The sequence below is a fragment of the Xenopus laevis genome, chromosome 3L, assembly GCF_017654675.1.
Source record: "Xenopus laevis strain J_2021 chromosome 3L, Xenopus_laevis_v10.1, whole genome shotgun sequence".
In the NCBI taxonomy this organism is placed as follows: Eukaryota; Metazoa; Chordata; class Amphibia; order Anura; family Pipidae; genus Xenopus; species Xenopus laevis.
The window spans coordinates 30,597,083-30,620,790 of NC_054375.1; the positions used below are offsets into that span (position 1 = coordinate 30,597,083).

Consider the following 23,708-nt stretch of genomic DNA (forward strand, 5'->3'; position numbering starts at 1 on the left):
GTTTGAGTCAAGATGGAATGTTTCCTTTAATTTCATCAAATTGTAATTTCTACATTTACTACACAATACAATACAGGTATAGGATCCCTTATGCGTAAACCCGATATCCAGAAAGCTCCGAATTATGGAATGGCCTCCCATATACTCCATTTTATCCAAATAATCCAAAATTTTAAAAATAATTTCCTTTTTCTCTGTAATAATAAAACAGTAGCTTGTACTTGATCCCAACTAAGATATAATTAATAAGCAAACCCAGCTTATTGGGTTTATTTAATGTTTAAATGAATTTCTAGTAGACTTAAGGCATGAAGACCCAAATTATGGAAAGATCCGTTATCCGGAAAACCCCAGGTCCCGAGCATTCTGGATTCCATACCTGTACTACGCAATATTTTGTACATATGTGCAATACTAGTAAGATATTCATCTTCTGCATCAAAGCAAGTTTTTTTCAGAAACATATAGATGATCCTCTTCATTAACTCAGCTTATATTTTCCATGGATGCACAAACACATACATCATTTGATTTCTCTAAGGTATAATATTAGCCTAGCTTGTGATTTTTAATGTCTGCAATAAATTAAATTAAACCAGTTAGTTATAAACAGAAGCACTACTGATATTCTAACGCTGAATATTTTTATATAAAATATCATGATAAATAATCAAGAAACATACTGTACAACAGCTGAACCATTGTCTTCCCTGTCCTACAATTAAAATTAAAAAGAAATCCATCAAACTTCTGAAGGCAAAACTCTGAGAATCAATTGCTGATTTAATTATTTGAGCAAATGGTCGAGCAATCATAAACGGGCCCTGAGTTTCTCATTGAGGTATAGCTCACATATGTTGTATTGCCACTTTCTGTGCAGAAAATAGTTATTGGTATTTATAAAGTATTTTCAAAAGAATCAATAGGTCACATACAGTATTTATAGATAAATAACAGATTGTTGCAATGCTTTCAAAATATCTGAATTCCTTTTAACAAAAGAAAGTACTTTGCCTACATTTTTTTTGTTTTTGGAAAACTCTGAAAAAACTAGTGGCAGATATCTATTTTTTAACACACCTGAAGGCTTTTATTTTAGCTTAAGGCTTTAAAGTAAAGAATTGAAGAACATTCTATTAGAAAGAAGTGACTGCACTGCCTGTTCACCTGCAAACTCATAAAGCGTTTATTACAAAACAAAGACAAAGGAAACCAAATCCTTGCACTGACTTTATAAACCTTTCGTGGCTTTGTAGGTTTTATCAGGGAAAGTTTAAGAAAGAGCAGGTCCATTGTCTTATTCAATATTTTTAATCCATTACAACAAATTCAAATTTCTGATTTGATATTCCCAGTGATCTGCATCATCACTTCAGGTCTAATAAAGATGATCAAATGGCAGAGATACGTTTGTGCTGAGAAAATCCCTTAAACTTTAATTGACCTAGTCTCTGAACTATACTTAAAAGGTAAAATGAAGTTGCTGCTACAAAAGAATAAAACCTAAATTCTATTCATTTTCATGCCATCTAGTTAACCCAATTTTGCAGAAAGGCTGATTTGGGCGTTAAATAGAATTGCAAATTCTATTTCCTTCTTGTACTGTATCCTTGGCTGGTTCAAATAACAGATTAAAGATGAAACCTGAATAATTATTTAAAAAAAATTGCATTTTAGTTATGCAGTAGAAACAACGTTGGGCCAGATTCTATTCAGTGAGAAAAAGGTTATGGCTGAGATTCAATTTAAGTTGCAATTCGATTTAGGAAAATGTATCTCATAGTTTAGCATGTGAAAACTCTATGGGGAAAAAACTGGAACTGAATGAAAAGTTTTTTTCTCCTCAAATTGAATCTCATCCATGAGTTTTCATGTGATAAACCAAGCGATAAATTTTTTACAATGATTTCAATCAGGCCCATTATCTGTGATATTTTAATTCTTGTAAAGGAAATGTTGGTTTCTCTATAATAAAGCATTACTTTGGAGTTTAGAAGACCTGTCAGTGTGACTTTACCTGTGTTAGCAAATTGTAAAATATATAGTACTGTGTATATATATATATATATATATATATATATATATATATATATATATATATATATATATATATATATATATATATTTTTTTTTTTATGTGGTGAGGTCACTACTAGGATACCTGGGAAAGTCCAGGACGGAGCTTATTTATGCCCCAGGTTCCTAACAGAGTGGTTCTGGGACTGCTAGTCCATCCCGGGTGTTTTGAGTTGTCCTGAGGTATCTCAGGTGGTTAATTAAAGAGGCAGCTCAAGCCAGAGTGGAGAGTTCCTGGCTGGGGAAAAGACACAGGAAAGCTGCCTGTGTGAGAGGGATTGAAAGGATTATTGATTTGAAAAAATTCCCTGTGTGCACCGGCATCTACTTACCTATATATATATATATATATCTGAACGAGCAGGAACACACGACCATGAATGCTGCAAGGGCCGGGTGCCAGTCTGTAAACACAAAGCGTGACTGATTCTGGAGTGCCGTCATTGGAAGGAGTCTGTATATATATATATATATATATATATATATATATATATATATATATATATATATATATATATGCACTTGGAGGAAAAATCCATAGAAGCCTTGGTGCAATGTCATATATATATATATATATATATATATATATATATATATATAACAAACAAGGGAAAGTTGTGCTCACCACTAGTTTTTAAAACCATTAGGCGGGGGTGCAATGAGGCTGTGACCACAAAATACATATAGACAAATACAAGATTCCTCTGCACTCAACCCATTATCAATATATTTAAGACAGAGACATTTTGTGCATACTGCTACTGAAAAATGCCTTACCCTTTAAACAACACAGGGATTGTTTTTCCATATATTGCAATATATTTAAGCTGGCCAACTACGTCAAAGTCATCCCATATCTGGCCAGTCCTATGCTCAATTTTCATTTGATTCATTAAGAATTCTATGGTTTCATTATACATTTTATAAAAGGGACGAATACGTTTTACCTGCAACTTACTAGCTGCTTTCAAAGTAAAACTCCCAAACTTGGCTGCCCTTTTATTAGACACCAGTGGGATCACCTGACTATAGTTGGAGAGGGTGGGAGCTACAACATGGAGCTGGTCACTGCTCTTGTAGAACTATAACAAACAAGAGAAAGTTGTGCTCACCACTAGTTTTTAAAATCATTAGGCGGGGGTGCAATGAGGCTGTGACCACAAAATACATATATATATATTAGACATTGCACCAAGGCTTCTATGGATTTTTCCTCCAAGTGCATTCTTTCTGTGGTTCTTTCTTTTGTTGTGGTTAAATCTCACAAATGGCAATTAAGAGGGCAACGAGTTGAGAGATTTAACCTTGGAAAATCAAGTGGTGGGTAAAACATAGCAATGACTTGAGGAAATACTAAAATTCTTAATGAATCACATGAGTGTAGGATTGGCCAGACCAGGGATTACTGTGATTTAGTTGGCCATCTTGAATATATTTCAGTAGGGCAATCAATCCCTGTTTAAAGAAGAGGGCATTTTTTAGTTGCTTTATGCACACAATATTCCAATATGGGTGAGTGAATATTGTGGTCATACCCTCATTATATGCCCACCTAATAATTGAAATTCATTTAACAGTGAGCACAACTTTCCGTTTTTCTATAGAACCTCATATGTAACTGATTTTAGTAGAAATATCCGAATATACAATCCCATATCATGTACAGTTGTTAAAACCTTGAAACTTTACTTCGAAATAGAGATCCACCAGGTGTGAGTGTAGAGGTATAAGATATAAAATGCTTTTAAAGTAAGTCAATTGTAATACAGTAGGGAAACAGAAACTATTTTTTTTTGCCTATAGCTGCAATTTATCTACTGTATATGGGGGAACTACAAAAACGACATTTCCCAGAATTCCTTTTTCCTTTGTCTATCCTGGTAGATGCTTCACTGGAAACAATAAGTAATATAGTATGCCCCCGGTACGGAGGAAGATGGTACAACCCTGCTTTATAAAAGCCACATTCATCAAACAATGGAAGGCCCATATTGGCAGATTTAAAGGAAATTTAAAAAGTGACATTGTGTGATGCTTTATGCCACCTTTATAAATATTTTCCATTTCTTTAGTACAAGAAAAGAATGAATTTAAAGTCTTATTTTCTGCAAGTTTCTGTCTGTGAAAGTGCAGGCTATTTTGATGTCGATAGTCATTTATTCCTGTAGCTTTAAGCATTCATATAACATCTGTTACTGTAGTTTCTCTGGAAAACTTCCCTCCGGGGGTTCTTCATGAGAGGATACAGAAGGATTCTATCACACATATGAGCTGATTAGAAAAGTATTGGATCACAACGCCACATCTTGTACCGACTAATTAAAAAGTACTTCAGCAGCAGGATAGAACCAGAAGATGTCGCATGAAAGAATCACCAGTTGTTTTGTTATTAAAGGTGATGCCTCATTTAGCAATACAAATAGAAGTGCCACTTAAGTGAAATTATTTATCTGAGTATGGTGTGTCCTTCCCACCAGTTTTTCTTTTAATTATAGAAATATATTTGACAAGAATCCGCACCCCTTCTTGGGCAGCACGGTCATCAGTTTATTTAATGTATGCCACAAAAAAAAAGTTTCTGTATCAAAGTGAAACGTCCAAAAGAAGTGGTGCAAAGCCCCCTTTATTTTGCACTTTACACCATTCCCTCTTGAGTTTCATCCAGAGGCCAAACTCTCTGCACTTCTAGAATGGAGAGCAAAGAGTTGTGCCTCCATTCAGTGTTGTTGTGTACAAAATGGCCTAAATAAAAATGGCCTTGTATACTCCTGCTTAAAAAGGATGAACACCTTTAGACTAGAGGAAAAGAACTTTCATTTAAAGCAGTGTAGGTGGTTCTTCACAGTGAGGGTAGTGAGGTTGTGGAATTCACTGCCAGCTTATAAAGGTTATGGCTGATGTTATGGCTGATTCTGTTAATGCTTTTAAGGCTTGGATGACTTCTGGGTCAAGCATACTATCATAGACGATTTAAGGCCATATACCAGTGGTATTAGAGCTTTGTAGTACCATTATTAGACTTGATTTCTCCAATACCACGAATGCCATGAATGTTATTAAAAGATCAGAATATATAAAGTACAAATGGGGAAAATAGAGCAGAAAAAACTACGAATATCTCTAAAACCTCTAAAAATTAAATATTTTTGGTTAATTACTAGCAAACAAAATCCAAAAACGTTGACAACATTGAGTTCTATGAGACCTCCACTGCTTTTACTTGGAGAAATCTTTAAAAAACTGATTTTGATATGATTTGATATTAATCAAATAAATCTGAATGTTAGTAAATAGGCCCACAGTATAGATATGTGTATACAGTATAAAGTTAATGTGAGTGTATGGAGTGGTCAACATGATTGTGTGTATGTCTGGGTTTCATTTGGAGGGTTTGAACCTGATGGACTTTTTTCAACCCAACGTAACTATGTAAATACAAGGAGTTGCATTTGCTAAGGCTTTGTTTGATCTTTATCAAACTAAATCTTGATCTAATGACCAAATCCTGCATATATGTGCACTCCTTTATTAAAGGACAAGGTGCAAACTGCAAAACCTGGGCCACAAAGATATAAAAATCAATAAGAAAAGAAAAGTCCTTTAGATTTTACCCTTGTCAATCCTTTTCCAGTCTCTCTCTATGGCAACAGAGAAAACAGACAAAAGAACAAAAATATGACTGAATATTACATGCAATAAAGAAATTGCCATCTTGTAAGTAAGCACTTTGGCCAAAGTTGGTGGAGGTTTGTGCAATAAGCTTACATGCACGCTCTGGAGAAGTAAAAAGGTTTTTGAAAGGGGAACTAACACAAGAGTTTTCTTGTTTTCCAACACAAGGTGTCATCTAGAGAAATCTGAACATACTACACCATAGTTTTGTTCTGTTGTCTGTTTTCTCTGTTGCCATAGGTGCTGATTTGCTTTTATACCTGTGAAAACCTGGGCCACAAGAGCCATGTACATTTAACATCTTGCTCAAGTGCAGTAAAACCATTGTTCAAAGGGGAAGCAGTGTTGGTAAACAGGGCAAAACTGGGGTGGGTATGGGGAGCGGGTGGTGCACTACCCAGGACCCTACTAGCATTTAACCTGAAGAAGTAGCCGTGAAATTCACAAGAACATCACCATAATTGCCCCATAGCTATTGTGTAAATGGGGGTCCCCTGGCACAACTTTCATTAAGAATATTCTGCCCAGGAGTAGTAGGGTATAGGGATGGGCGAATTTTACCCGTTTAGTCCGCTCAACGCCATACAAGTCTATGGGTGTCATCTCCGCGGCAAAACAAGGCGAAAAAAATCTCCCATCTGTAGTAGGGTATATAAGGTACTATGGAGCCCTTACTTAATACTTATCAGGCATATAAGTACAAGTATAAGGATCCTTGCGCCTGTCAGCTCTGTACCTTTTCAGTTCAGGGAAAGGGGCAGAGGGCAGTTATGATGATAAATGGGGGTTCCAAGTAGTAACCATATCAACTAGAAATACATTTTTAAAAAGAATATGCTGTTTGCCAGATAATTAATACATTTGGTAGTGTGTTAGCTATTAAATTGTATCTATATTCAAAATAACCATTTTCTAATGGGATTCATCATACTTGATTTTACATGATGCAAATGCTTCCAATTAGTAGTTTTAAATCAGTATAATAGAGTCTCACAGTGTGAGACCCGATGTGCAATCAGTCTGTTAGAAAATTACTGATTCCGCCGCATACCTGATTAATGGTTTAGTTACAGAAGAATCAGAGTACAATGACATTACCAGCATACTCTGCTCTGTGTATCCGAGTAGGAGAAATATATAGTATATAGATAAACAACTGATAGAATCAATAAACAATTTTATTCACCCTAATGCTTTTATACCACAGTTATGTAGAATCATGTTTATTTATAAAACCAAATAAGTATTCTTTTGAAATGTGTCAAGCCATATGCAGAAAAAACTGAGATAAATAAGTTGTAGTTCTAAAAATGTGTAAAAAGATTAGATTTGTCGGCCAGATCAGAAGAAATAGAATTGTAAATAGTCATTGTGCCGCAATTCGTGATGGGCGAATTTGCCCGGAACGAATTTTAAAAAAAAATGGACGCCGGCGTCAAAGCCGGAAGCCGTTTCACGATTTGTCGCCGAATTTTTCGGCGTTCGCAAATTCGCCCATCACTAGCTGCAATCCTTGTTTTTAATGATTTTTTTTCTAAGGGAGCATGTTTTTGTGTTTCTGCAAGTTTGAGGTAGTGTTGAGCGATTTTGTCCCAATTTGCTTTGTCAAAAATATTGTGAAACATTAAAGTCAATTTGTGTCAAGATTTTTTTTCTACACATAACAATTTTTCTCGCTCCAAATACATTAAAGCCAACGGGCGTTTTTTCTTATGGCGACTTTTTTTGTCCAAATGCATTAAACTCAATTGGCGTTTTTTCTTATGGTGACGTTTTTGTCCAAATGCATTAGTAAATGGGTGTTTTTTCGTGTTGCAGACTTTTTTGTTGTAGTGAATTTTTCTGCTGTGTGTAATATGAATAATTGTGTATTCAGTCATTATGTGCCATCTGCGAAAGAAAATACTCGTTGTGCCAAAAATGTTATTGTAGCTGTCAAAAGGTGGATTACATCATGAAAAAATAATGCATAACAATAAAATAATTATTTTGAGCTTTAATTAAATTTCCATCTGTTATCATTATGGCAGAATGTAGAAAAATGAACCTGCATTTACAAACATACATACAATTAGCTTATTTTAGGTTCTGAAAGCTTCCAGAATTTGATGCAATGCTAATTCTCACCTGCACATTTTTATTGATCTTGTTTTTACACCATGTTTTTATACTGTTTTTCAGAATTGATAACATCAGGAGAACAAGAAAAAACTGTTAAGAAATCTTCCTTCTACATCAGGCAGTAATACAAATGCGTGAGTTAAAACTGTTTTCAATTCTACAAACGTACTATGTAATTACGTTGACTATTGAGTGACCTTTATGTCAATTATGCAGGATATTACCACAATCGTGTCACATTTAACAGGGTTTGATAATGTGGACCACTTGCTGGTTTTTCATTTTGATTCAAAAGCTTGCTGTTTGGCAATGCATGTAACCTTAGAGAATTTTACTCCTGTAGAGCTTTTGATGGGGTCAAGTAATATTCAATATTCACATTTTGCTAAAAATATACTGCAATCCCTCAGTTTGCCAATACAGCGTTCACCTCCAAACTCTTTAGTACAGGTATGGGACCTGTTACCAGATTTCTCGGGACCAGGGTTTTCTGGATAAGGGATCTTTTCATAATTTGAATCTCTGTGCCTTATTAAAAAAAAATCATTAATTAAAGACCAACATCATTGTTTTACCTCCATTAAGGATTAAATGATATCTTAGTTGGGATCAAGTACAAGGTATGATGTTGTTATTATTACAGAGAAAAATGCAAATTGTTTAATATCTTGCCTGATTTGATTAAAATGAAGTCTATGGTCAATGATCTTTAATTTCGAGCTTTCTGGATAATGGGTTCCCACACCTGTATAAATAACGCATATTGGCAGATTCCCCATTCTCTAATATTTGTAACTACCATCAAGCCTTTAGTTCAATTTATTAAAAGCATACATGAGATCAGAGAACAGAGACATGACCTAATCCCCATGCACCACGTGGCTTCTGCCTTCTTTCTCCCAGCCGTAAAGGGATCCTGTCATTGGAAAACATGTTTTTTTCAAAACGCATCAGTTAATAGTGCTACTCCAGCAGAATTCTGCACTGAAATCCATTTCTCAAAAGAGAAAACTGATTTTTTTATATTCAATTTTGAAATCTGACATGGGGCTAGACATTTTGTCAATTTCCCAGCTGCCCCTGGTCATGTGACTTGTGCCTGCACTTTAGGAGAGAAATGCTTTCTGGCAGGCTGCTGTTTTTCCTTCTCAATGTAACTGAATGTGTCTCAGTGGGACATGGGTTTTTACTATTGAGTGTTGTTCTTAGATCTACCAGTCAGATGTTATCTTGTGTTAGGGAGCTGCTGGTTACCTTCCCATTGTTCTTTTGTTTGGCTGCTGGGGGGGAAAAGGGAGGGGGTGATATAACTCCAACTTGCAGTAAAGAGTGATTGAAGTTTATCAGAGCACAAGTCACATGACTTGGGGCAGCTGGGAAATTGACAATATGTCTAGCACCATGTCAGATTTTAAAATTGAATATAAAAAAAAATCTGTTTGTTCTTTTGAGAAATGGATTTCAGTGGAGAATTCTGCACGAGCAGCACTATTAACTGATTCATTTTGAATTTTTTTTTTCCCATGACAGTATCCCTTTAAACAGAGGCTGACTATCCTACCATCAGGACCCCATGCCTACTGAGCTACTCATGCTTCATATCAAATACCACATTTTTATTCCCCCTGGAGGTCTGAGTAAAGGTATCCTTCACTAACTGTGACTACAACATCACCCCACCTCATAGGGAGAGAAGGTGGGACATTGCGAGAAGCTGCTCCTCGCTCTGCACGGAACCAACTGGCAAGTTAAGGGACCAGACAGCCCTAACTAACACCCATCATGCCCTGCTCCCCGATGCTTTGCCCCTTGTCATTGGGTTCTCTGAGAAGAGAAAGACTCTTCATTGACAATATTATAATTAAAACTAGTTATTTTGAGTAGGTTTTGGGAAGGTATCTGACTAAGAAACTAGCTTGCTTAGTATCAGGCCCTTTGTTGAATTCCTTATAGAAAATAGACAGTTTTAAAATATTTCATACTGACAATATTGTTTGAAGTGGGAACACTCACAGAAGAGAAGAGAAATAATCCAGAGATAGGAGAAATCCCTGACAGAATCTCAGTTCTAAGAAACACAGTCCAAGTGGCTTCTTTCTTTGTTGCTTTTGGAAGAAAATTAACCTTAAATTTTAATAAACAGTATTGGGGTGCCAAATCCAGACAAGTAAATGTTCAGACTTGATGAATAGTAATGGGCGAATTTGTCCTGTTTCGATTCGCCATGAAATTCGCAAATTTCCTGAGATGGGCGTCCCTTAATTGGCACCGGTGTCTAAATTGTCGCCAGCCTCAATGCCGGCGTCAAAAAAACATTGACGCCGGCGAATTATCGTGACAAATTCTTGAATTTATTTGCTGGCTGCAAAATGCAGTAATTTGCTGCAAATTCGCGCCTGGCGAATAAATTCTCCCATCACTATTGATGAATAGATATGGCTTGATACCAGCAGTCACATTTGTGGTTGGTGTAAACTTGGTGCAAATCGAGGATCTGGGAGGGAAGATTAATCAATAATAATTATCTTATTTGTTATTATTCTAATGACTGCAAAAAACTGGTGTGGGTCTCTTGAAACTCACTCTAGTGTGTATATATATATATATATATATATATATATATATATATATATATATATATATATATATATATATATATATATATATATATATATATATATATATATATACACACACACACACACACACACTAGAGTGACAGTTTCAAGAGACCCACACCAGTTTTTTATATATATATCTTATATATATATATGATATTTTAAACATTAACAAAGTGTTTTTAAAATATATGTTTTATTTCTACTTATTTTTTTTATCTTTGGGATTGCCCATTTGCAAAGGCCCCTCTTGACATACTAGACCATGAACTCAAAGTCTGAGAAACTTTATGTACCATGCAGTATTTTATGGACTGTTTCACGGCACCCCCTTCTGAAGGGGCAATTCTGGAAGCGTGGCTCTGTGAACTGTGTTAAGGACGTTTTGTGGTTTTCCAGGAATGGCCTCCTCATTTTAAGGAGGCAAAGGATGACTATTTAGAACTGTTGAAGGTTAATTCTGTTTAGAGACTATTCCATCCGAGAAAGCCCTGAGGAAGAAGAGGGCTAAATCCCCTTTCCTTCCCCTATCTTTTCTCTTATGTGAAAATAAAGCTTTAGGCCTATGGACTCTCCTACCCTTACCCCATTTACCTCTCCCCCATTCACTACCCTTACCTCTGTAACTTTATTACTGTCTAGTATTGTGCACTGAAAGGCATAGCACAGTAGTTAGTAAAATCTTTGTTTATATATATTTTACATATAATAAAGGATATTTTCTGAATACAGGTATGTGATCCTTTATACAGAAAACTGTTATCCAGAAAGCTCTGAATTATAGAAAGGCCATCTCTCATATACATTTTATCCAAATAATCCATATTTTACAAATGATCCTCTTTTTCTCTATAACAATAAAACGCTTCGTGATTATGCTGATTAAATTACAGATATCTAGTTTCTCAAAGCACATTATTTTATTTCTGAATCGCTTTTTAGGTCAGAGTTAAACATTTAGTTAGACCGAGACCTACAATTAACTTTGCAAATAACCTGTACCCTTTTATAGTACAGGATTAAATTTATTCTAAAAGTGATTGAATATTTTTTATACTACAGTAAATCTTTGTAGTGCAAATATACAATAATGTATGGTTGGTATTTCATAATTTATAGCATTCATAATTCATTACAGGACTCACTTAACACTACAAACAGTAGAGTAAGCATTCACTGGTCACACAAAATGCTTCTGCAGTCCATATTGTAACCAGAACTTTGAATGATTCATTGACATTCTTTTAGAAGAATTAAAAATAAATGTCACTCAAAGGTTAAATTAATAATAAGCAAAAATGGCAAACTACAGTTGATTTGATGCGACCACCACTCTGTTTCATGAAAAAGTAAAAACGTGCAAGATCCTAAGAATTGTAGTGATGCATTATGTATGGCTCACACCAGTGATAATATGACTTTTATTCTACTTACACTTATCATAAGATTAAGTTTAAACTCTAACTGAACAAATACAGTTTTAGGGTAAGAAAGTCTTATGAGAGATATGTGAGATTAAAGCTCTCCACAGAAAAACTCACCCACTTTTTAGAACCATATTTATTTCACCAGGGGTGAACATGGGGTAGAACTTGGATTCTACCTACTGATATTTCAAAAATTATTTCATAATTATTTTTAATAAATCTGCCCTTAATTGTACATTATTTTCTGAAATATCAGGTCAGTTTGTAGAATGGTTGTCTATGTTTTTATATGGTTTATACCAATCACCATTACATAAACGTTTGTATCGAGTATCTATAAATAGGACCGGTAACTGCTCCTTGCCAACAAACTGGTTTATGAAATTGGGGACCATCAAGAACACATTTTAGAAGACTAGTGGGGGAATGTAGTATGTTTTGTTAGCGACCATGTTTGCATCCTATTTGACTGATTACAGACCTCCATGACTTCCTTGTAAAGTTTGTGACCAAATGACTTTTGCAAATATTCACAGTGCATTTGATAACATTTTTGAAAAACGTTATTTTAAACATCATTTGCGATTTTTAATTACGTTCCCCCTCTAGACTGCTAAGTGCTGTCAGTCCTAATCCCTCTCTATCAAAGAAAGTTTCAAACGATAACCGGTACATATGTTGGTGCTATGACTTAGCTTGCTTTTGCTTACATACATGAATATCTGACTTGCTGATATCAAGAACACTATCTTATATTACCTACAAGAGAAGTAGAGCAAAAACTCCTGAGAACCATAGCCAGATACGAAGGTGTCTAATAAAAGGGCAACCAAGTTTGGGAGTTTTACTTTGAAAGCAGCTAGTAAGTTGCAGGTAGTCCCTTTGTAAAATGTATAATGAAGCAATAGAATTCTCAATGAATCAGATGAAAATTGAGAGTAGGACTGGCCAGATATGGGATGACTTTGACGTAGTTGGCCAGCTTAAATATATTGCAATATATGGACAAACAATCCCTGTTTTGTTTAAAGGGTAAGGCATTTTTCAGTAGCAGTATGCACAAAATGTCTCTGACTTAAATATATTGATAATGGGTTGAGTGCAGAGGAATCTTGTATTTGTCTATATGTATTTTGTGGTCACAGCCTCATTGCACCTCCACTTAATGGTTTTAAAAATTAGTGGTGAGCACAACTTTTCCTTGTTTGTTACAAATAGGAAGAACAGTCAGGCCACCACACTCTTTCTGTTTAATACAGGGTTGTTTTTAAGGGAATATTCGGGAAGAATTAATCGACGTCGACAAATCGCCTCTTCTTCGGACAAATAATCTCCCCGAACTGCCTTCTAGAATTGAAATCGCCGGCGGGATGGCACTCGGTTTTCCAAAGTCGCCCGAAGTTACCTCATCTGGATTTAGATTTTAACTGGCAGGAAGACTTTTCGGGAGATTAGTCGCCCAAAGAAGAGGCGATTTATCACCGGGCGACTAAATCTCCCCAAATCTTTGCGTTTGTCTCTGCCCTCAAAGTTCATGTGTTCTTAATTCCATTCTTCTATCAGTTCAACAGTGTTTGCTCTCCTGCTTTACTGCCAGGAGGCAATTATTTCTTTATTTTCTTTTCCCCACCTCTATGACTTCATAATAGAAGGACTAAAATCATTATTCTAGTCTATGGTATTCTCATCAACAGTATGACCAGAACCTACAAAAACAGTGTTTACATACAGTACAGGTATGAGATATGTTATGCAGAAACCCATTATCCAGTAAGCTCTGAATTACAAGAAGGCCATCTCCCATAGACTCCATATTAATCTAATAATTCACATTTTTAAAAATGATTTTCTTTTTCTCTGTAGAAATTAAACAGTAACTTGTACTTGATCCCAACTAAGATATAATTAATCCATATTTTAGGATAAACAATCCTCTTAGGTTTCAAATTATTGCTTTTTTGGCGATTTAAGGTATAAAGATCCAAATTAGAGAAAGATCCCTTATCCCGAGCATTCTGGATAAGTGGTCCTATACCTGTATTTGTTTTTACTCTACTGTGAGAGACAGAATACATTTATGTCTAGCATATGCATCTATCTCTTTACTAGGCATAATTGATAAAATATCTATTCAAAAATAAACTATTCAATGTTTTATTTATGTTCTTCAGGAATAATGAAACTGCAGCATAATTAACCAATCCAGATTTGGTTTCAATGTTTACCAAAAAAGTGGACTTTTTTTTATATATAATAGAAAGGTGAATTCCAAGCTGCCTGGTTTATTGTGTTTTTAAATTCTACAGTTTTTCTATTTTTAACCGTACGTTATGCCAGGATTGGACAAAGTAGGCCAGTCGTTATAATTGACAGTTTTATTTGTAAGTGTGTTAAAAACCATAAATAATTAACTCTTTGCTTGAGGGAATAACATTGGCTGCAAGTAACCTCTCTATTAAAATTCCGTCTATCTTGTTTTCATAGTTATTTTAATATTGCTTTTTTTTTTCTTCAAAATTAGGTATTTTTTTAGGATGCGTTTAAACATTCGTGCAGAAACTTCTGGGGAAAAAAGGCCAATTTTTTTCTAAAAATGAGTCACTGTGCATGACTCACTATGAAAAGGAATGACATGTTCTTTTATCATTTCTGACAGAACTTTCATGTGGAAATGGAACCAACCCTTAGAGCTTTCCAATAATACACCTGTTCTATATATTGCTGTTGATGAAAACACATATACAGTGAGTCCATAAATTACAGCAACAAATCCACAGATGCACAGCACTAACAATATTTAATAATGGACATGTAGTTGGCAAACTATGGGGCCTTTTTATTATGTTGTGTAAAAAGCTGCGTAAAAATAAATGGCGAATTTATCAAGCTTTTATCTTACACCATGTGAATGCCAGATTTTCTGCCATTATTTTACACTGCTTCAGACCTATGTAAATAAGTTCTGGTGGAAGTTGTTCCAAGAAAAAAATATTTTTATCACGGTGAAGCCTGGTGATGTGTGCCAAATTATTCTGCATTTTTTTACACCAAATAATAAATATGCCCCTTTTTGCACTAAACAACAGAAAGTGAAACTTTTGGAGATCTGCATGTAATGTGAAAATTTGCCCAAAAATTCAACCGTGTTTCCACTCCCTTCAGAAGAAATGTGACTCAGCAAAAGCTTTTTTTTTTGGGGGGGGGGGAGTCCATTCTCCAGATTTCCTTTAGAAATGTTGTCTGGTGTTAAAATACATTTTAAGCTTACATATTTGTAGAACAAAGAAAGAAAAGAGCTGACGTGAAGGTTTGCTTATTCATTTAAACTCTGAATAAATAGACAACATAAATTTAAGAAGTAGCAAGAAACGGTGGCACATGCTGCAGGAAAGATATATCGGAATTCCCTGAAAAAGCCAAGAAAAAAAATGTAAATCTTGTACAGGTAGGATCTCTTGCCTGGAAATTTGTTATCCAGAAATCTCAAGATTATGGGATGACTGTCTCCAATACAGTAAATTTTAAACATTTGCATTTTTAAAAAACATTTCTTTTCCAATTTAATAATAAAACAGTAGCTTGTACTTAATGGTAACTAAGCTGCATGGAGCCATATTGGTGGCAACACAATTCTATTGGGTTTATTTACATTTTTAATGATTTTTAGAAGACTGAAGGTATGATGATTACAGGAAACAAGAAGTCACGAGCATTCCAAATAATAGATTCCATGTAGTGACTGTATTGACAGTAAGTTATTAGTGTATAAGAAGTACCATTTCCATTGCAAATAGTACTTGTATCACCATGCATTCTGTTTTGGAAATACAGTACCTGGCGACTCAAGGGAAAACAGTAATCTATAACATGAAATGGTTCGAAGCAACAAAGAAAGCAGGTCATAGCTTTTTATTAACTTAAATTATGACGACATGAGCACTATGCCACTTTTGATTGACATATGATGTTTTATGATCTCACTTCCTGTTTTACACCTTAAAAAGTTTGTTCACATAATGATTTGTACACTTGATAAAGGGCACACACTTGATAAAGGGCTTTGGGCCCGAAACATGTTGTGTGCAATAAAGAGCACTTAGCAGCAAGTTCTGCCTCTTCGTTTGCTTTCTCTCAGCTCTTTTGTTGATTTGCATAAACTCTTATAAGATTGGTTAATTCAGATGACCAATGCTAGGCAGCCCCACATAGTTATAGTTTTCACTTAAGACTAAGGGGGTTATTTATCAAAGTCCGAATTTATCTCAATATTTTCTGAAAAAAATTCCAACCAAATCCGCACGCGTTTGTTGGGCTTATTTATTAATACACTTTCCCGAAAAATTTGTTTGCCGGAAAAAATCCAGAGAAATCAGATTTTCACGATTTTTTTTGGATCTTTCATCAGATTTTCACGATTTTTTTGGATTTTTCACCCGAAAATTCTGAATTTTGCCCGAAAACTCAGAAAACTTCTGGGTATTGCCAAAAACCCAGCGCACCTCAAAAAATCATTGGGACTTCTCCCACCGACTTAAATGCAACCTCGACAGATCTGAGATGCTGGATTTTCAGATTCAGAATATATTCTGAAAAATTCATGATTTTTTAAAAGTCTGATTTTATAAAAAAAATCACAAAGTTTTCGTGATTTTTGCATTCGGAGTTTAGTAAATAACCCCCTAAGTCTATAATTGCAAGATTTGATTGGTAAGAACACCATCCTTACCTGAAAAACACGGTCCTTACCCCATAGACTACACATAAATACAGATACAGGACGTGTTATGCAGAATGATCGGGACCTAGGTTTTCTGGATAAGGGATCTTTCTATAATTTGGATCACCATACCTTGCCTACTAAATAATCTAATATTCTTTATTTTGCCTTTATTAAGAATTAATTATATTTTAGTTGGGATCAAGTACAAGGTACTATTTTATTATTACAGAAGAAATTATTTTTTAAAACTATTTGATTAAATTGAGTCTATGGGAGATGGCCTTCCCATATTTTGGGACTTTCTGGATAACAGGTTTCTGAATAAGAGATCCTATACCTGTACAACATTATTTTATTGACACATGTAAAGGTACGGCATCCCCTATCTAGAAAGCTCTGAATTATGGGAAGACTGTTTCCCATTGAGTTCATTTTAAGCAAATAATATCCTATTTCTCTGTAATAATAAAACAGTACCTGGTACTTGATCATAATTAAGCTGCACAAATCCAAATTTGTAGCAAAACAATCCTGTTGAGTGTATTTAATGTTTGAATGAACTCAAATGATCTTGAAACTCGAATGGTAGCTTATTTAAGAAAAAACTTAAATTTCAATCACTCAATTCTGCGAATTAATTGAGTTTTCTCTGGGAAAATACTTTAATCGATTACATTGAGTTCTCGATTAGAATTTTCAGCCAAAACCCTCCAAAAAAAAAATCATCAAGCCGGCTGTTAACCTCTTCTAATGGTTCCTGGGACCTCTACCATTGACTTATACATGAACTGGCCAGGTTTTAGGTTGAATTTGAGTTATTTCCAGGGTAGGGGGATGATAATAATAATAAAATTCGAACCTTAGTAAATATGCCCCTAAATGTTTTTAGCAGACTTAAGGTATACAGGAATTACTGGTCTATATGGAAACCATGGATTGACTTTTGGATAATGATAAGAATAGTTAATGTTATTCTACACAAGGAATGGCACTATATAAAGGATTCAGTTTTTTAAAGGTTCCATTGATTTTGTTTTTGTTTATACATTAATACATAGAACATTGGTTACTCAATAAAGACAGAAACTTTTTTCCCATCCCCTCTTTTCTCACTCCATCATGCTTTTTAATTTTGTAACTATAAATGCATGTAGAATGTTCTAAAACATATACCTTGCATGTCATATGCAGACAATTTACCTCTCATGAATCCTTGCAATGAAATTGAACTGTAATAATGAAATATATGCAATTTTTAGACTTTTTATATTGATTTGCTCTTGTAAGAGTCAGAGACCTTAAATACAATGGGCCAAATTCAATTTAGTGAGAAAAAGTTATCTCATGGTTTATCACAGGAAAAGTCACAGACAAGATTCTTTTCTCCAAATCCAGTTTCAGTTTTTCCCCATATACTTTAATAGAGTTTTTACATGATAAACTGTGAGATACTTTTTTCTGAATTAAATTGCATCTCAAATTTAAGTCCATGTGCTAAACCTTCTTTTCACTGAATTGAATCTGGCCCAATGACTGATTCACTGAAACCAAGAATCCAAGCTTTTTGTATAACCTTAAGATGCTCCATCGCTATAATTAAACAAATACAGGCATTAATTAGCTTTCACTAGAAAAAAATAATTAAGGTTAAAAAAAGTAAATAAATGTCTAATAAAATGAGTTCCTGATCATTTAAATGGAGCAGAACAGCTTGATTACTTTGCTTAACAGCATGTTTATCTCACTTCAAAACAGTCCTTCTGTCTCATTTGCTAAATTATAAAGCACAGAAAGGTGAGCAGCTTTGCATTAGAGAAATTGCTTGGTCAGGCAACAATGATGTAGTTCTGTGTTTTGGAAAATATGTATTACTCTTTTAATTCCTAAGGTATTTTAACTCTGAGAAATGGTTTATATTTGTCAGTTTCTGCACTCATGATAATGCGTTTGTTCTAACATTTTAAATGGCTTCCATGCATACCATAAATATAAAAATGGATCAACAGAAAAATATAGTCACCTCTTAAAGTTTTTCTAACTGCTATTTTTTTTGGTACTAAATCAGTATAACCTTTATTTGGCTGCAGCTTCAGTGAGTACCATCTGGTTTTCTAAACCTCAATCTTTTTCTGGTTGAGGCTTTTGGGCAAAAACTCAAATTTTTAGATGAAATTATACCCCAAAACTGCTAAAATTCCCAATCCGAAATCCACCATCTCAAACCTGCAGAAGTCATGTAGAAGGCAATGGCAGATGCCCCTTTTACAATTTGCAGATATGATGATCTGTGCTGGGTTTGGTCCGATAATCCGAAAAATTTGGGGGTTTTAATCGATTACCCAAAACATTTAGCAATTCAGGCATCAAATCTGAAATATTTGTACGATTATAGTTTTCCCGTCGATTTTATTGTTTTTTGACCTGACTTTTTCGAGTTGTATTGATAAATAGTATAAAATTGTGGATGGGATTTTGGTTGAGCTTCGCTTAAAAATGAAAAAATAGTAAATAACCTATAAATCTCCATATTGAAGCCTAGGCCACTCTTTCTAGCTACCCTGTCTAGCTAACACTCATGGATATATACCTATACTCCTTTCACGGGTCCCCTATCCTCAACTTCACTATGGGGCTGATTTAGTAAAGGAAAGGAGTCATATTGTTTTAAAAACAATAATGTGCTAGAAGGAATGTGCTTAAAATATCAGGTTTAGTTATTGAAAATATCTGCAAAAAAATCCTACTCGTCTCACCCATCTGTTACTCTTCCTGCTGGCTCTATTCCCAGACCTGGATTTACAAATGTGGCACCCCTGGGCCGTCTCCGCTCATCTCCCCCCTCGTATGCCTACCCTTCTCTGTGTCCCCTTCCGCCTCAGTGTCGTATTGCATCACATTGCGTTGTCCTCCCCGTCTTTTTGTGCCTGCACATATATTTCAAGATGTGCGCATGCGCATATACGTGCATGCACAAGAAGACGCGGAAGGGGAGCAACTTGCTTGTAATCGGTTGGGCGGCATGCCGTCCCTGAATTTCTGCCGCCCTAGGCCCGGGCCTTTGTGGCATTGCCACAAATCCAGGCCTGTCTATTCCCAGGCTGTGCAGGGGAGCCAGCACACTGCACTGTTGAATAGGAACTAATCAGCAGCTAGGCTGACTTGAGGGGGAACTGAAGCCTATCTTTGCTTGTTTGACTGCAGGGCTGTGATTGACTGTCCCACTCCTACTTTGCTGGCAGGGACCATTAGGACACACCCACCCCTCATTTAAAACACCTCCAGGAACTGTAGCAGATCTATAGGGAGATCCAATAAAGGAGGCATTCAAATAATATTAACTCTTAGCCCAAAGTAAAACCACAACCACATAACATTTATATTGTCTACAATATCAGGTGGGTTATTAACAATCTTATATGCCTATATGTTTGTATTTATTTTCCCTGAATAAAAAAGTACTAAAAAATGTGTATTTATCCAATTACTCTAAACCATGAAACATGTGATATTTATTCAGTATAAATATCGTGATCAACTTGAATACAAAACTTCTCCATCTAAAAGCCGGTGAGATCATGTATAAGTCAACGGGAAATGTTCTTTCCCAATTGCTACATCTTACCTTGCTTAGAGCATTTCGAGTTTTTTTTTTTATTTGTAATTTATTACGAAAACCAAGATTTTGATTTTTTTTGTATTCTCATTCAGATTCGTTCCACATTTTTATTTGTTCCTGTGTTTTACATTCAGATCTTTTAATAAATAAGTAGACATTTGTGGTTTTTAAACATTTCAGTTACAGTAAGTAGAGTTTTTGAAAAAAACCTATAAAACTACATGCATATATACTTACATACAAAGCTCCCTGCTTTCAACTTTTAGCGGCGGACCGGGTACAGGGGGATGTGGCATCACTAGTAGTGAGAACTATTGCACTCGCTGCACTAGCAGAGCGAATTTCCATGTTAAAAAATGGAAATTCAGCTCTTAAAGTCACCAGAGGTGCCCGCTCCATGACGCCTGACCAAGGTACTTGCCTTGCCTCATGGCAGGAGTGGCCCTGGTCCCACTGCCAAATGCTGAAGATCCCCAATAAGTAATAACACTACACAGCTCACTTTTTTTTCTATTGCTATTTTTCTGTTGGGGTCTTAAGATGTAGGGGTAACTAGGGATGCACCAAACCCTGCTTTTCAGGGTTTGTCCGAATTCCTAAATTTTGGAATTTGGGCGATTACTTAACCGAATGTACATGTAAGCCCCTCTTCTGTGGCGGAAAAGCTGGGGCATAGGTGGAAATACTTGCCTATAGTGCTCGCCTAAACGGCAGCACACTAATTTTTAAAACGTTATATAGGGTTCGGATACAGTCTTGGATTTGGCAGAATCCGAGTCCTGATAAGAATAGTTTGGATTTGGCCGGATAACAAAACAAATCTGGGATTCGGTACATCCCCCTGACCACCTCTTATGAATTTAGTGGTACTGAAAACAGGAAGTGTTGTATTCATGGCAAATGCGAGCTTCATTTTCAGAAAAGTGGAGGGCACAAGTGAGCAAAAAAATTTTTTTGTACTTTGCAACCTGCCCTGAACTTTGTAAATGTAGATGATTTATATGCTGATTACAATATATCAGTCTGGAGCAACTTCAGCAGTGAGGACACCACAAGGTTATTTATTATGATATTTAAATTGTGTATAATGAATATAAAACAGTACCCATTAACACTAGTATTAGGTATCTAATATAATTATTATAATATAATAATATAATTATAAGAATCAGAAGAAAGATTTAAATCAACAGTACCAGTTGAAAGATGGCATATTATTTTCTGTATATGTTCTTCAGTCAATTTCCAGATCATATTTTATGAATATGGCACCAGTGCATAATACAATATTTTCTAACAAAGCTTCAGGTTTTTGTTTTTGCTACTGCAGTTTCTGCAAATTACTTTTTTGACCTACTAGGATGAGTACATTTTTCATTTTTTCATTTATTGATCTTGTTCTTCTGTAGCAATATCCCAGGCACAGAGATTTTTGCCATACTTACAAGTTACCTAGAAAAATAAAACGTGCTACCGTCTATGCAAAAATGAGTTTGACATTTTTATTCACGTTCTGAAATAGTAATAACATAAACATAATATAAAATGGTTGATGTAAAAAAAAGTTCAAAGATGTATTGTTGGAGCAAACAAGAAAAAAATGATGGCAAATAAAATATAACAGTACTGTTATGTATACAATAGATTTTTTAAACATTATTTCTTTAATTAACCATTGTGGAAAATGTAAGGATCTTGATATACTGTGTACATATTAACTGGAATTACAGAATATACAATACCATTTAATTTCACTCTTAGATGGTCTGTATTTATTAGGAGATAAGTTATCTATTCACCTGGGTGCAGTTGCACAGAAATCAACAGAACATTCTCTATAAATACAAATATAGAATTCAATTTACCCCAGAATGTATTTCTATTGATAAATATTGATTGATGTATGCAAATGTATATTGATGTGACCTCATTAGTGATGGGCGATTTTTTTATTTCCAGGGGGGTACTTGGCTGAGGCTGAGTTTGTGAGGTTGGTGAGTTTTTTTCTACCTCAAATAAACACAAAACCCTAAGGTTTGCTTATTTATGAAAAACTCACAATGTAAAAAAAACTTGATTGAATGCAATCGGGGGAGGAAACTTAAATACCTCAAATTTATTGAGTTATAGGCTATAGATAGATAGTATATTTTTAGATTAAATCTATTTCCAGCTTCAGGGCATAATAAATCTCCAAAAATTTGAGTTTTGGCTGAAAATACTCCCCAAAACTCTCAAACAACTTGACCTTTAATAAATCTGCTCCTTAGTAAATCATGAATTTAGAGCTTTAAACAAAAAATCAATATTTGATTGTTAGTAAATGAGCCCCGAATTGTCAACAACTTGCATTTATCATGAAAGATTTTATCTACTCAGCTTGCTCAGTTCCCTCTGCCAGAATGATAAATAATATATATGTTTTCACTTGTCCATCATTTTTGTTTTGTCCAAAGTTGAGATATAGCGATGAGCGAATTTCTCCCATTTCACTTCGCAGAACAATTTGCGGAAAAATCGTGAAATCTGAAATTTTCACTGAAAAATTGTGAAATTCAGACATTTTCACGAAAAATCGAGAAAATCGGAAAATTGTTGCCCGCGTCCAAGCTGACGCTGGCTTTAAAGTCAATGAGCGCCTAAATAGTGTTGACGAGCACCGATGTTGACTCGATCAACTTTTCGGACACACATCCAAAAAAATATTTGACAATGAATTTGGCCGGTGCGTTTCGCAAGAGATTCCAGGTGCCTTGCTTTGCCAGGTGAATTTATGAGATACTGTAAATTGCTTCTTATGCCTAATCCTGATTTCAAAATTAGATTATACAAAAGTGCCCTCAATCCAGAACTATATGGAAGGCAGTTTAAAACCTTAGTCCTAGTAGAGGATACCTCATTAAAACTATCTGTACACAGTTCTTCAATCAGTTCTCTACCAAGTACAGTGTTCCCATTAATAAATAAAAAATAAGGGCCAATTATAAATCTTCTTAGCTAAATTGCATCTACAGATGCATAATCTTTTGTTTTTTATTAATGACGACTTCTTGAATCTATGCATTCAAGTGCGACATAAAAAGGCATAATATATTTTAGCAAGAATATGAAATAGCATTCCCATTGTTTGGACAGGAATTTAAAATGTGTGACTACATCCTTGGGGCCTAATGGTTAATTCTAGTGCATTTTATAGCAAATCTCTCAGATCCCTGAGGCAATGTCCTGATTCAAGTGTTGATGTCAAATACATTTTTAAAATGGAAACTATGAATCCCAAATATGTCAGAATGTGATGGTTACAGCATGTTGCTGCTCTGAGCTTTGCAGTGCTTAGCTTGTTAGTGAGATGGAGTTAAGGGCAAGAAAAAAAAAAATCAACAATGAAGTAAAAAAAATAATAGCTTATTTATTTTAGCTTAATAAAATCACCTTGTCTATTCATTAGTATTAATAAT

General features: G+C 35.0%; 1 long non-coding RNA gene across 1 annotated transcript in view; it reads left to right on the forward strand.

Moving 5' to 3' along the window:
• Nucleotides 1-7,934: 7,934 nt before the first annotated feature.
• The window catches only part of LOC121401155, a 79,292-nt gene continuing 63,518 nt past the window's right edge, over nucleotides 7,935-23,708 (forward strand). Inside the window, exon 1 of the long non-coding RNA XR_005966149.1 lies at nucleotides 7,935-8,003. This is a non-coding gene — a long non-coding RNA (uncharacterized LOC121401155). The remainder of the gene's footprint in view (nucleotides 8,004-23,708) is intronic.